The sequence below is a fragment of the Polypterus senegalus genome, chromosome 2, assembly GCF_016835505.1.
Source record: "Polypterus senegalus isolate Bchr_013 chromosome 2, ASM1683550v1, whole genome shotgun sequence".
Classification (NCBI taxonomy): domain Eukaryota; kingdom Metazoa; phylum Chordata; class Cladistia; order Polypteriformes; family Polypteridae; genus Polypterus; species Polypterus senegalus.
In genome coordinates this window covers 223853907-223868076 of record NC_053155.1, presented here as the reverse complement: position 1 = coordinate 223868076, position 14170 = coordinate 223853907, and the positions used below count along the sequence as shown (strand labels likewise).

The window sequence follows — 14170 nt, the reverse complement described above, 5'->3', positions numbered from 1 at the left end:
AATAGAGTGGACTTGACTGGGAACCATGCAACTAGTGAATATAAAGTGTCAGTGTGCTAAAATATTCATCTATCCATACATATTTGAACCTTCTTAATTTTCAAAAGATATGAAGACAAATACATTTGGAGAAATGTTTAAACAGGAAGGAAACAAGAGGTCTTGTAAGAAATATCAATACTATGTGTAATGTATACAGTAATGCTGGTATCTTAGGGCTACAACAACATACAGTGCTAAGACAGTGTAGAACACAAGTAAACAATTTTGACTTTGGAGCTTTTGGTTTTTGCACACAGTTAACAACTTATGGGAAAAGGTCCTTAGTTGTCATCCCAAAAAATAATAAACATGATTACTAGAGCTCCATGTTCGAATGTACCGTTTTTTCCTATGTTAGGTTTAATTTTTACAAAGAAATGTGTTAAGTTAGCTATTTTACAATTGAAGAAAGTAAGCATTGAATAGAAAAAGAGTTTACCAATATCAATAAAGACAGTGCAAAGGTGGCTCCACCATGACATAACTCTGTGGGTCCGCCCTCAGTCTTTATGTTGAAGTTGAGAAGATAGCTCCAGCCGAGTGTCATTGCGAGTTATGAAGTGTTCATCATTGTTGGTACTGTTCCAATTTTCTTGTTTATTGTGAATTTGTATTTGCTTTTTAGTTTCAGTGTATTACAGACCTGGGCCCTCATGCATAACACCGTGCGTAGAATTCACACTAAAACATGGGACATGGGCAAAAGCAGAAATGTGCGTATGCACAAAAAAATCCAGATGCATAAATCTGTGTGTTTTCCAACTTCCACGTTCTTCCGCTACATAAATCCCGGTCAATGTGAAAAGTAACGCACGTGCATGCGCCTGCCACCACTCCAAAACTCCTCCCAGAATTACGCCTCTTTGAATATGCAAATCAATATAAATAGCTCGTAAGCTCAGTGTTCTATGAAAAGGCAATGGCAAGAAGCACAGGGGAAAATAGAAGAATTTCAGCAAATACCAAGTGGAGGCAAAGAAAAACATACTATTTGTTGGTTTCTAACAGTGGTATAAACAACTAAAGGAAGCTGATCGAGTGACATAGAGTGTCGGAGAAACTCAATAGCTCAAGTTCAGAAAGTCACACAGTGCCCGAAATAAAAAAGGAGTTGTCAGATATCAAAGTTGCCGTGAAAAGGCGAGTCGATGCTTGATGCGCCGTGCGCAACCTTCGATGAAACAATTTATTGCAGCAGTACAGGCTCTTTCTTTTCTTTCTCCAAGTACCTAATCACCACACAATCAGCTCTTTAATAGATGTTAAGCTATCTGTAAGCTTAGAACACCGATTTTTCAAAACTTTTAAGGAACATTGAAATATCTTCGTAGTACATGTTTAATTATTATATCCATCTATCCATCCATGGTCACGCCAGTCCCAGCAAGCATACTGCGCGAGGCAGGAACGATCTCTGAACGGGGCACATGATCATTGCTAGCGCTGCACCACCATGTCCTCACATGTTTAATTATTAACAATATAAATTATTTTAATGATGTGAATATTTTTTCTGTATAATGTAATAAACATATTTTGGTGCATTTCATCTTAAAAATGATATCGTCATCATATGTAAATACGAGCTTTATAAAGTGGCTCAGGTTGTGCAATGTTATAACTGTATTGCAAGTTTACCTCAGTGAGGTAATTGTACTTATGAGTACAAACAGTTCTACAAGGAGCACTTGATGGACTGATTGAGTGCATTTATAGTTCTTGGTATTTCTGAACCGTGAGGTCAGTACAGGAAAGGCTCTGAAGCGTTTGCTGTATGGGAGTAGTTCAATAGACTGTGCACATAGCTGAGGAAGCATGTGCTTGATGCTGTATCCCAATAATTTTCTTTCTGATCAACTGCTGTACAGCTGTGATTCCACATTCAGAAACAGTGGGATAAATACACTGAGTGGTGCAGTGAGAGGAACAATGCTAAAGCAGCTATGGTATTTGGAATAGTTTGGCCATTCCCTAAACCATTATACTGTTATAGGTTAATTACAATCAGATGCCTTAAACTAATAAACAATATGCAGTTAATTTCAGTGTATTTGATAAAGCCACGTCAGGGATGTGGATCTAAAAAAGAAAGGGAAACCACACAGGGACAGTAGCACTGATTTGACGCTGGGTGTCGCCAGTTTACAAAACCGAACTGAGAACTTATGTACACCAAGCATTTAGCTGACGTGAAAATGTGCGTGGCTTTACACCAAGTTTAGGTTTTATACATCGCGATGTGAGTTTGGAAATGGGCTTACGCAATATTTTATAAATGAGGCCCCTGATGATTTTGGTTTGGTTTGCCTTTTTTTTTGTTTGATTTTTCTCTTTTTGTTGTTTCATCCTTTTTGTTTTTTATAATTAAATTCGTTTATAAAGATAGTTTACTTTATTTTGGTATTTTTAAGCCAGAGATTAATGGTCCTGCTCTCCCTTTAAGATAATTTTTGCAACAACTAAAACTTTTGTTACACTTTCACAGTCAGTGCCCCAGTGTGGGCCACTGCAGTGCTAGATGCCTGTCTCTTGAGTTTGGGGTCTGGGTGCCTGGGGCAAGGCCTATTTTAGGACTTTCTGGTACGATTCTAGTCTGTCTTTTTTCTGGTTTTTTTTTGGCCTACACAAAAGATATCATTGTTTTTGGTATCAGGTGACCCTAAAACTATTTTCAAAAGTAGCAATCATGAATCAAAAACAAAAGCAAAAAAAATCTGCAAAAAATGTCACAAAAAATTTCAAACAAATAATGAAATGCACAAAACAGAAATTAATAGCCAAGAGGAAAAATTATAAAAATACAAAATTTACAAAAATAATTCAACTACAAACATCCAAAGTTCATTTCAAAAATTCAAACAAGAAAGCAAAGACTATTTATTCAATATTTCAAGAAACAAAGTCCAAAATCTAAATCTTTAGATAAAAGCCAAAATTATAAAAATAACAATAAGCCTAGCCAAAAATCAAAGGGGAGCAGAACAATACAAACCAAAGCGAATGCCAGGGCAAATGCAATGGCAGCGAGTGCTTTTTACAGCTGCCAGGTACTGCAGGAAAAAGCCTACTAGCAGCATCAATTATCCTCTTTTGCCCAACTTAACAATTAACATATTATTTAAATCAATAAGGCAAAGAAAGAATAACATTAAATTAATTAAATAATACACAATGGGCAATTTAAAAGCCATTAAAAACTTAAACAGAAAACCATAATAAAATAAGGAAAACTAAATTTAAAAGAATACTTTAACAACTTGATGTATTATGTGCTGCACATGTCTGGTGCCATAGTATCAACTGAAGACAAGATGAGAACTTGAAGAGGAAACCTTTGATTTCATAAACAGAAGGCAATTATCTTGCTGTTCAGATTTTATTTCAAGGAATATATTTTTTTAAATGCAGGTCCCTTTAATTCTTTCATAAAATGTAAATGAAGACAGCAGGATATTATGAGAAGCCCCATATTGAGTTCACATTAGACAAATAATCCCCATGCAATCGTGGACATCAACAACTGTAGGATCTAATAGTAGGCGGTCTGACCTATCTATTTATAATAATACACAATGCAAATGGCAGCAATTGTTTGTGTAATTACTTTAAGTGCCACATGCCAAGTATATGTCAAATCTTGTAACCATTGTTAGTTTGTTTTTTAATAAAAGTCAATTATGGTTAAAGTCTATTTTGGCAAGCCATCAAAGAACTGTGCCCATAAAATAAGAATGTAATAAGTATTGTGTTTTATTGTGTGTGATTGACTTTGTACCTTGTTTAGAAGTTAAAATGTTTCAGTCAAAAGAATCACAATTGCCATCATTCTATCCAGTCATCCATATTTGAGGAGTTGAAGTTTATCCCAGCAATACTAGATCCAAAGCAGGGATCAACCCAGGATGATGTATTCTTATGGCTGTTTGCATGAGATCAGTTTGCTAGATATCCTAATAGAAACAGTATGTCTTTTTCCCCTGACAGGTTGATAAGTCTGCAAAGCAGTACTCAGTGGCTTGTTGTATAGTTGCGCATAGTTTCATTATCCATTATAGTTTTTAAGTGTCTCTTTTCTAAAAACTGTGTTAGCTTCCAAGATAATGGACTAACCTTATACATGAGAAAATGTGTTTCTTATCAGCTTCCATAGTGCCAAACACACTAAATGAAATATTTCTGATTAGTACTTCCTTCCCACTTGAGGTAGAGATCCTAGCAACTGGAACCTCAGAAACACCCTTTGCAGTTTCGTGGGCATATATCCTACAACTTGGTGAATGTGAGGATAAAACTAAAAAGAACATCAAAAGCTGCACCTTATCATATGGGAGCTATTTACTAGTCAAGAACATACTTATGAACAGGCCCACAATCACTCCAAAAACGGAGTCTATTTTTCTCCTCTCCCCTTTTATCTTTTTCTGAAATAGACATGTTAATACAACAGAAGCAGTGAGAATGAAGTCAATAAATCGCATTTCCGAAGCAGACAGGTCTCCCTGCAGCCAAAACCAGAGGGGTGTGGGGCATGTCGAGGACTGCTCTAGTTCATGTAGGATGAGTTAGCAGGAATCATGGGGTCCCATCCCAACAGGGAAAGACCGACAGTGGAAGACAGATTTAGGTGGGAGTGCCAACCCTCAACTCACTCCCTTCAAGGCTTGATATTAATCCTTACACATGTTCACCTATGGACACTGTTTTTTGCAACAATTTTGTCCTTTGTAGTCACGTTCACATTTCTTGGTATTTTGCAAGAAGCTGCAAGTGACTTTGGCAGGGCCAATCCAAGAACCTCCCTAAACCATCCAATTGGTAGAAGCGATGGGCGATGTGCACAAAGGACACAAATAGGGTTCAGTGGCTTAACCACACCTATGATGATCCATCTAGTGTAGCGTGTGTGCAACCCCAGAAAGGGCATCTCAGACCTGTTATTGCTGCATCTCATATGTTACTGCCCCTAAGAATTTATTTTCTACTGCAAATGGCTACAAACTGATGGGAGTAGACAGCAGGTGTCACAAAATAGATTACAGTTTTATAGAAGAAGATACGAGAATTCGTGGGAATTGAATCCACAGGAACAGAATCTGCAAATAGTTAAGATTTATTGTATATTTATATTAAATGTTGCATATCATGTATACTTTTTGTTTATTTATTTTTATTGTATTTTGTCAACTGTTTGAAGAGACATGGAAGTAAAAAAATCAATGTACTATTTACACAAAAGAACAGATTTGATTTATTTCCTCTTTTTTTGATTGAAGAATACATTGGCAGGTTTTATACCAACTCTATGATGTTCCAATAAGAAGTAAAGCTATAATAATTCCTTAACAACCTTAGTTTGCCAGTTTACATATTTTTTTATTAAAAATTGTACAGTAACAATAATCCATTTTTATAGATCACTTTTAAAAAGACATCATTGATCAACCACTTATATGGGAAAAAGAACATAGTTATCAGTTAAAATAAAAAGACAAATATTATAAAAGATCAAGGTTCATTTAACAAACATAATACTAAATCATAAAATATTACCAAAAAAAAGTATAAAACCATGAAAACAGAAAAAGCAATGGAAATTATTTAGAAGCAGGTTTAAATAAATATGTTTGTTTTTAAATAACAGGTTTAAATCAAAAAGGTGAAGGATAAAATAAGATCCCATGACTGAATGGCAGTCAGTTTCATTTTGAAGGAAAAGAAATAGAAGGACACAGACTCCAAAGTGCAACAGTGACTTGGGTACAACCAAAAGCGAATATTATTGTGGAGTGCATTTGCTTTGTTGGTTGGTAATGTTAAAGAAGATCAGGCAAAAAGGTTAAACCAGCCTTCTTAATGATAAATCGGTCAGATTACCTGAACAAATTGCTACAGTTTTGTTCACCTTCACAAAGTATCCGAGATGGAAGCACAAGGAAAACAGCTCTGAATGCCTCAAGGTATGTGCTGCCATTTGTTCAGGTGGACTGAATATCAGCCAAGGAAGCTCCTCATAAGAAGGTCCATGGTCAGGAAGGTCGCAGGCCCTGACCACTAGAGAACAGATGTGGCCTGGAGGTTTGAAGTTTTGACTTTATTTTGTGAAAGGACTATGTGTTATAATGTTTGCCTTTTAGAAAAGAAGGTGATCCGACTTGTCAGTGAAAAGAAAGAAGAACAAAAAAATGAATTTGAACTGTCTGAATAAACATTACTCAAAGTTATTGTCTGTTTTTACATGCATTTTTATTACTTTTTAATTTAATATTGTTTCTTTGTATCAGTATACTGCTGCTGGATTATGTGAATTTCCCCTTGGGATTAATAAAGTATCTATCTATCTATCTATCTATCTATCTATCTATCTATCTATCTATCTATCTATCTATCTATCTATCTATCTAAACATATCCCAACTGAAGTTGTTATTGTGCCCAAAAAGAAAGTCAAAAGGGGAGGGATATCATCATAACCCAGGCAACACTAATGTAAAGTGTCCATTACAAATGCTTAAAGTATTAATTTAACTCTGTCAATTTTACTATGTGTAACCTCAAACAATATTGTAAAGTCTTAGTCCATTATACTTATCCAGCTTAAACCTAGCAAAAGCATGGGTCTGCCATTCAGCATCCTTTAGAATTATCAAGTTATAAAATACACTTTTAACAAGGGTGTTTATTTTGACTTTAAAGAACAAAGTGAAATCAAAACGATATCCCCAGAGCATGGAGATACAAGAGTCTGGGATACAAGAAAAACCAAATAACAAACATCAAAAAAGAGGCCAGAATGTGTAGGTAATTAGAGGTTATTAGCAATACAAATGACTTCTCTGTTCTCTCCATTTAACTTCACAGAGTTATTAGCCTTCAGCTGCTAAACAAAACAAAAGAAATCACTTTCATCTTTCTCTGGTAGATGTCTTCAGCATAACAAAAGAAGGAGAGAAGATATTGTCTGACAATGTCATCTAACAGCATTATCTAAATAATAAATTACAGGGGACCCAGTGCTGAATCTTGAGGAACTCCTTACATAACTGAGGCATCAGATGATCTATGAGATCTAAGGGTGACATGATGCTTTATGTCAGTGGAATAAGAATGGAATGCTTAAAATGGACTTTGCACGATTCAGAAAAATATCATAGCTGACAGCATGAAAAGCCTGTATAAGATCCAACAAAGTCAAAATGCTGCCTGCCATGTCATCAGCAGCTAAAACAACATTTACATCTTTTATCAGTGCATTTTAAGTACAATCAAGGACACAAACCCCAATATTAAATGTATCAAAAAGAACAAGAGATCAGTTGGCAGTATACATAGATGTGATGTAGCAAGCACTCACTACAGCATTCAAAAGAGGGCATGACACCAACCAGTAATGAGCAGCTTTCAGATGAAATTAATGAGCAAAGAAAAATGAGCAGTGTGCGACAGAGGCTAGTTTGTCAAAGACAAAACATGAGCTGAGTGCTGTACACATATTTTCTATTGTAAAAAATCTCAGTCCATACATGTATGCAATGAACTATAATAAACAAAAATTGAATGAACTGATTCAGCTTAATGAAAGTGTATATTCTACCTATTTCCTGTAACCTTCTGCATGTTAAAATTATAAAACAAAATAGTATATTCTATGCTATTGCCAACTCGTCAAGGGCATTGAAAGCTGAAGAAAAGACAAGATTAAGAGTGTTCTCTATGGTTTGCAAAATGAACAAAGTGAGTAACCTTAATTAACTGAAAATGGACAAGACAGTGAAGAATGATTTTAAACAACTGGAGCCCATGTCAAATTTAAAATTGTAGGAATACAAAATAGGATTCAAAAGAACTGGAATGATAATTTTCTAAATAAACCTTTATTTAAACATGGCTGCATTGCAAATGAAGGCTTCCCTCAATGTATGCCAAGTATAATAAAAATGTTTTAAACATCAACTAATATAAGGTCAAAAATAAAAAATAGTAAATGAAACCAATTATAAATGTTAAAACAATCAACTCAAACATTTACAGTGTGCAGAAATGTGCATTGAAATTTAAAGTTATAACTATCCAATTAATATAAAAAAGAGCTCCAAAGTATTACAAGCACACACAAACTACAAGCAAACTTTCCAAGTTCAGCAGAATCTTGCAGGACATGAAGCATAACTCTCTGGCGCAAACTTAGTAAGGTCCACTGGCCTTGGTCAGCTTAGCCTCGAAAGAGAAGACATGTCTGGGGATTACTTGCTAAAAAGTGCTGCCACTGAAAAGGCTCCGCCCAGAGACTTTCTTCCTAAAAACCCACTCCGAATTCTTTCAGTCTGTGTACTTTAAACTTTTAGGGCTTTGCAGTGTCCCATTTCTATTCATGCATTAGCCACATATGTAAAATAACTATGGAAAGACAGGGAGCGCAAACAAGATAAAGCCGAAAGGTAAAATTGCTGTTAACAAATCAAAAGCTCTGTACCTGAAGCTTAATGATTAATTTATATATCTTGCTGCCATTTGGACTATTGCATCACTACATGGCATGTAGCATTTAGGAATCATTGTGGTCTATATATACACTACGTATTAAAACACTTTAATTATTAAGTATTAAAAGTATTACAATTTTCTTGTATTGTAAGCTTGGCATTTCAAATTACACAGTAATGTTAACTTACTTTAGTTATTCATTTAGATGTGCAGCAAGACATTGGATGCTGTGCAGCCTCGTCGTGGTTCTGCTGAAGTCATGTCAGTGTCGTTAGGCACATTTCCTGTTTTGGGTGAAAGCAGTAGATGTTTCTTACATGTAATTATCAGTTTGAGGACTAAAAATTACATCTTCTGTGGCTCATCATTAACAACTCTAATAAATGCAGTTCTTTTAACCTTCTTTTAACCAGATGTGATGATTTATCACTCAGCTCAATTACATTTTTACAGTCCATCTTTTTGCAGACATAGCTGCCATTTCTTTCGCCCTCACATTGACTCCGGCAGGAACATCATAACTGAGAGTGACAGACACCGCATACTGCTAGCAGCAGTTCACTTTTACCACAAGAACAGTGATGTCTTTGAATGCCAAATTACAATCTGGTTTTACAGAAAGGTTTTTCCTTTGCAACAGGTTATGTTTATTTTAAAAATATGTGATTTGTTTTCTGTACACACGCAACAAACATTTATAGGTTTAACAGAAGCCTCTTTAGGGACTTTTCAGCCATAGATATTAACCTATTGTGACTACAAGCTTGTTGTCTCTCAGGCCAGGTTAACAAGCACACTATTGCTGTTTAAATCATACCCTGAATTCCACCTTCAAGAAGTGTTGAGTAAATTGTCTAATTGTTTCCAATCATTTTTAAGCCATGGTTGTCTCCAGACATACAGTATGTTTTATATACAGTAATCCCTCGCTATATCGTGCTTCGACTTTTGCGGCTTCACTCTATCGCGGATTTTAAATGTAAGCACATCTAAATATATATCACGGATTTTTCGCTGGTTCGCTTTCTGGACAATGTGTCTTTTAATTTAGGTTACATGCTTCCTCAGTTTGATTGCCCAGTTGATTTCATACAAGGGACGCTATTGGCGGATGGCTTAGAAGCTACCCAATCAGAGCATGTATTACATATTAACTAAAACTCCTCAATGCTATAAGATATGCTTCCTGCGTGGCGCTTGTTTGCTTCTCTCTATCTTTCTCACTCTCTCTGCCTGACGGAGGGGCTGTTTGCACAGAGGACACGGACGCTCCTCTACAAAATGCCGCTTTATCGCGGTGCTTCTGTATACTTAAAAGCACGTATTGATTTTTTGATTGTTTGCTTTTATCTCGCTCTCTCTCTCTCTGACATTCTCTGCTCCTGACGCCGCTCTTTTGAAGAGAAGATATGTTTGAATTCTTTTAATTGTGAGAAAGAACTGTCATCTCTGTCTTGTCATGGAGCACAGTTTAAATGTTTGGCAAAAGGGTGTTATTTCATGTCTAGAGGGCTCTTATAATGTTAACAGGGTGGAAGAGTTTATAAGGGCTTAAAATATATAAAAATAACTATACAAACGTATGGTTTCTACTTCGCGGATTTTCACCTATCGCGGGGTCTGGAACGCAACCCCCGCGATCGAGGAGGGATTACTGTATCTGGCTCTGCAATACTGTCTTTAGTACAGAAGTGATGTAAGATGGCAAATGATCAGTAAAGTCTGTAACAATATACAAAACCAAATGTATATCTCATCTAATAGAAAGAAACATGCATGATATGATGATGAGTGCTTTGACTGTTTCCAGTAATAAATCTAAAGGCAGCGTGACAAACTGAATGCAGTTACCTGAAGCATGCCCAATACATCACCATTATCTAAAACTGATAGACAGTTGACTCACTAATTATTTGCCTACAATGCACAGGGGAAGCAATTTGCTCCAATTTGTTAACCAAATTACTTTCTTGAGAATTAAAGGTAGCTTTCTCTTCAGAAATACCAATGTGTTTCATAACTTTTGATGATAAATATATTCAGAATGGCATTATCAATATAATTAGCTCTTGTAAACACAGTTTGCCTTAATCAGTATTCAAAATTGCCTTATCATTCTAAAGGCACTTTGAAGATTTTCAACAAAGAAATAGTACATCAGTAGTCAATTAAACAGGATAGAGTAATATCATCCATATAAAGATTTAAATCCATCCATTATCCAACCTGCTATATCCCAACTACAGGGTCACAAGGGTCTGCTGGAGCCAATCCCAGCCAACACAGGGCGCAAGGCAGGAAACAAACCCCGGGCAGGACGCCAGCCCACCGCAGAAGATTTACATTACATTCTATTATTGATTAAAATATATCACCAATCTAGACCATCAATGAGACTGGCCTCAGAACGGACCCTTTAGTAACGGGTAGAAATTCAAATTTAATGTTTCCTGTGGTAACACATTGCTGCCTATCCAAAAGTGAATTCTGAAACCATTTGTAAGCATTTTGATCAAGAACAATTTTATGTAATCTAATTTAAAGCAGCAAATGATTAACCAATCAGTTGTTTTTGAGAGATTAATAAGAGTTGCACAAAGTTTCCTTTTATCTATAGCAGAAGTAACACCATTTAAAATTAAAGTAGTAACAGTTCTAGTTTTTATGCTATTTTTTGAAACCAGGCTGATGAGGGCTCAAGACAAAGTAAATTTAAAGAATTGATTTAAACCAAATTTTAAAATTGAATTAAAATGCTAAACTTTGTCAGTAAATCCATTCTGGTCAGCAGTATATAGTGCTGCAAATTCTTTGAATCTAGGAGAGACCAAATATTCAGAGGTAAAACAGAATACTTGAAAATAAAGCCACAATTGAGGGACACATAGTCCAATAATTTTCCTGATTTAACTTAAAGGAATTTGTTAGGCCTGTTTATGTGATTTTATGCTCGCTAGTATGAGACACTGCTGTAAATGAACCAATGAAGAAAGACACAACAGATTCCTCTAACAAACGCCTCCTTATTTTCCCTCAGAGCCCTTGCAGCCGTCTTTCTCAGTTCCTGGTACAAACCAGAGTTGCCAACAAGCCGTGTGCTTCGACTCCTCCCGATAATATCCAGGGTGCCCAGCAAAATGAAGCACCTCCTTCTGGGAACACTAACACAACCCTCAGCAATATTCATGGTCTTGTCACAGAAGGTTTCCCACCTCACATTAGGATCAGCAGTCATATACAATTCCTAAGTTCCTCATACAAACTACATGCAAACTCATTAGAAATAGCCTGATCTTGGAGTCTGGCCAGATCCAGCCTCATTGACCTACTAGGTGGTAGCCTCCTGGACCAAAGCTGGATCTTCAGAGTAGCAGCAACAATTCTGTGATCAGAATTCACAAACTGGGCACTTCTACAGACCTACAGATCTGTAGGAGCCTCCAGAGTCTGCCCACGAGGATGTGATCAATCTCCTTCACTGTCCTATCTGCATTGGAGCACCAAGTCCAACGATTCGGCTCAGGGTGCTGGAACCAGGATCCAGCGATTTGCAGCCACTGATCTTTTGCAAAGTTAAGGAATATGGAGCCATTTTCACCATGGCCACCCAGTCCTAATAGCAACCTTGTCAGTCACGCATGATGTCACCTCATCAACCACTGACTGCAGTTGCAAATAAAAAGATTACTATAAAAAAAGGTACTTTACAGGTTTGTTTGTTAAGGTTAAAAGAGCTGTTCTTGTTAAAGAAATAAACTTGGCCAGTGTTCCTAGAACATTAGAAAAGTGGTGACAAGAACAGCCCATTCAGCCCAAAGAGTTCATCTATCCTATTCATCAATTCTAGATTCTCCCAAATAATATCAAGGTGTGAGGTCTGAAGTTTCTACAATCCTGTGCTGAACACACTACTTAGTTAATTATTCCATGTGTCTATGGTTCTTTGTGTGAAGAAAAAAGTTCTAATATTTGTGTGTAATCTGCCCTTAAGAAGTTTCCAACTGAGTCCACGTGTTGTTGCTGCAGGATTTATTACAAAGTAACAACTGGGATCTACTGTACCAATTCCTTTTAAAAATGTAAACACTTCAGTCATATAAATTCTTAATCTCTGTTTGCTTAAATTGAAAAGGATCAACTCCTTCAATATGTCCTCATAACTCATATCTCTTAGCCCCAGAATCAGCCTAGTTCCACTTTCTGTGGACTTTCTAAAGCATTGCTATATCTTTTTTTTATTTGCAGAGCCTAACAAAGACCTTTAGTTTTTTGGCTTGATTTTTCTCAAGTTACTATATTTCAACTATCACAGTATTAAAAATTTCAGTATTTAGAGGGTTAGAAAGGCAACAAAGATTCAGAATCCCCTGAATGTCATAAGACAAACCTACTGACATGTAAAAACTAAACCTTTCTGTTGTTAGGTTTGATGTATCATGGTTAAATGGAAATAGGTTGACAGCCCAGCTACTCAGTGTGTAGTGGTGCTAATGTGGAGGGAAAACTTCAACTCCCAGCAGTCCATGCAGTGTATCTGATTGGTCGTCTACTGTGGGTGCCAGTGATGCAGGGGACAAGGAGGCAGGCGCAAGATTTAAAAGTAGGCCAGTGATACAGAGAAACAGGTGTTTTTGTGTCTGGAGTACCCTGTTTGTTTCATCTTCCCGTTCATGGCACATGGATTGTGCTGTCTGGAGTCTGCCTGCTGCGGGAGGACTAATTTGAACTCTTTGTCAACTTTCGAAGGAGGGAGTGCTCCTGATCCCATCACTCTTCATCACAGGATACAGCGGGAAGACTGTTCTTTACATATATTTACAGCAAGCTGATCTCTGGACTTTCCAAATCCTCATCATTTCACTACACTAGTTGCAGTTTTTATGGACTTTGTCATGGACTTCATTGTGTGTGGATTTTGTCAGTAATTTGTGGTTGTTTAATTTGTGTTTATTGTATAATCGCCAAAAGGGAAGTGGGGTGAGATTGTTGTAGTCTGCGTAGTTATATTTCGCTTATTATTGTTTAATACATTCTTCAGTTCTGTTTTATTTCCGTGTACTTTTCATCTCTGTGAGGGAGTGTGTGTGAGTCAGGCCAAAGCTGGGTTCATTCCTGGAATCCTGATCGAAAAAATAAATAAATCACCGTCAAAGGCGGTGTGAATCTGACCTGGGTTTGTAGACCACTACAAGTGTCCATGTGATTTTTTTTTTACTTCTGCTTATATTTGCCTCTGCATTCTCTGGGTACTTTGGCTAGTGGTTCAGTTCCTGCCTCAGACTGTGTGACCTCAAGCAAGCCAAGAAACATGCCAGTGCAACAAAGGTAATAATAAGATATAAATCATTATTGCATTTATAGAGTACATGAAAAATACCTTTATTGATGTAGAATCAAGATTCTTTATTTGTCACATACACAGTTATACAAGTACAACATGTAGTCAAATGTGCCCTGAATCAAACATGAGACTGTGCAATAAAGTTAACAAATTGATGATTATCATAATTTAAATGTAAATAAAAAAAAAAGAAATTTATGTTAAAAAGAAAATTAAAAGGGAAGAACTAAGGTGATACAATATATAGGGAAAAAATTGTATATCCAAAGCATTACAATTTTAAACAAGTCCTGAGCTATGTGCAAAT

General features: G+C 36.4%; 1 protein-coding gene across 1 annotated transcript in view; it reads left to right on the top strand.

Annotated features, from left to right (window-relative positions):
* Window positions 1-6229, top strand: part of LOC120523742 (protocadherin-20) — a 52018-nt gene extending 45789 nt beyond the window's left edge. Inside the window, exon 6 of the transcript XR_005632689.1 lies at window positions 5684-6229. The gene's annotated coding sequence lies outside the window, so the exon portion shown is untranslated. The remainder of the gene's footprint in view (window positions 1-5683) is intronic.
* Window positions 6230-14170: the final 7941 nt, after the last annotated feature.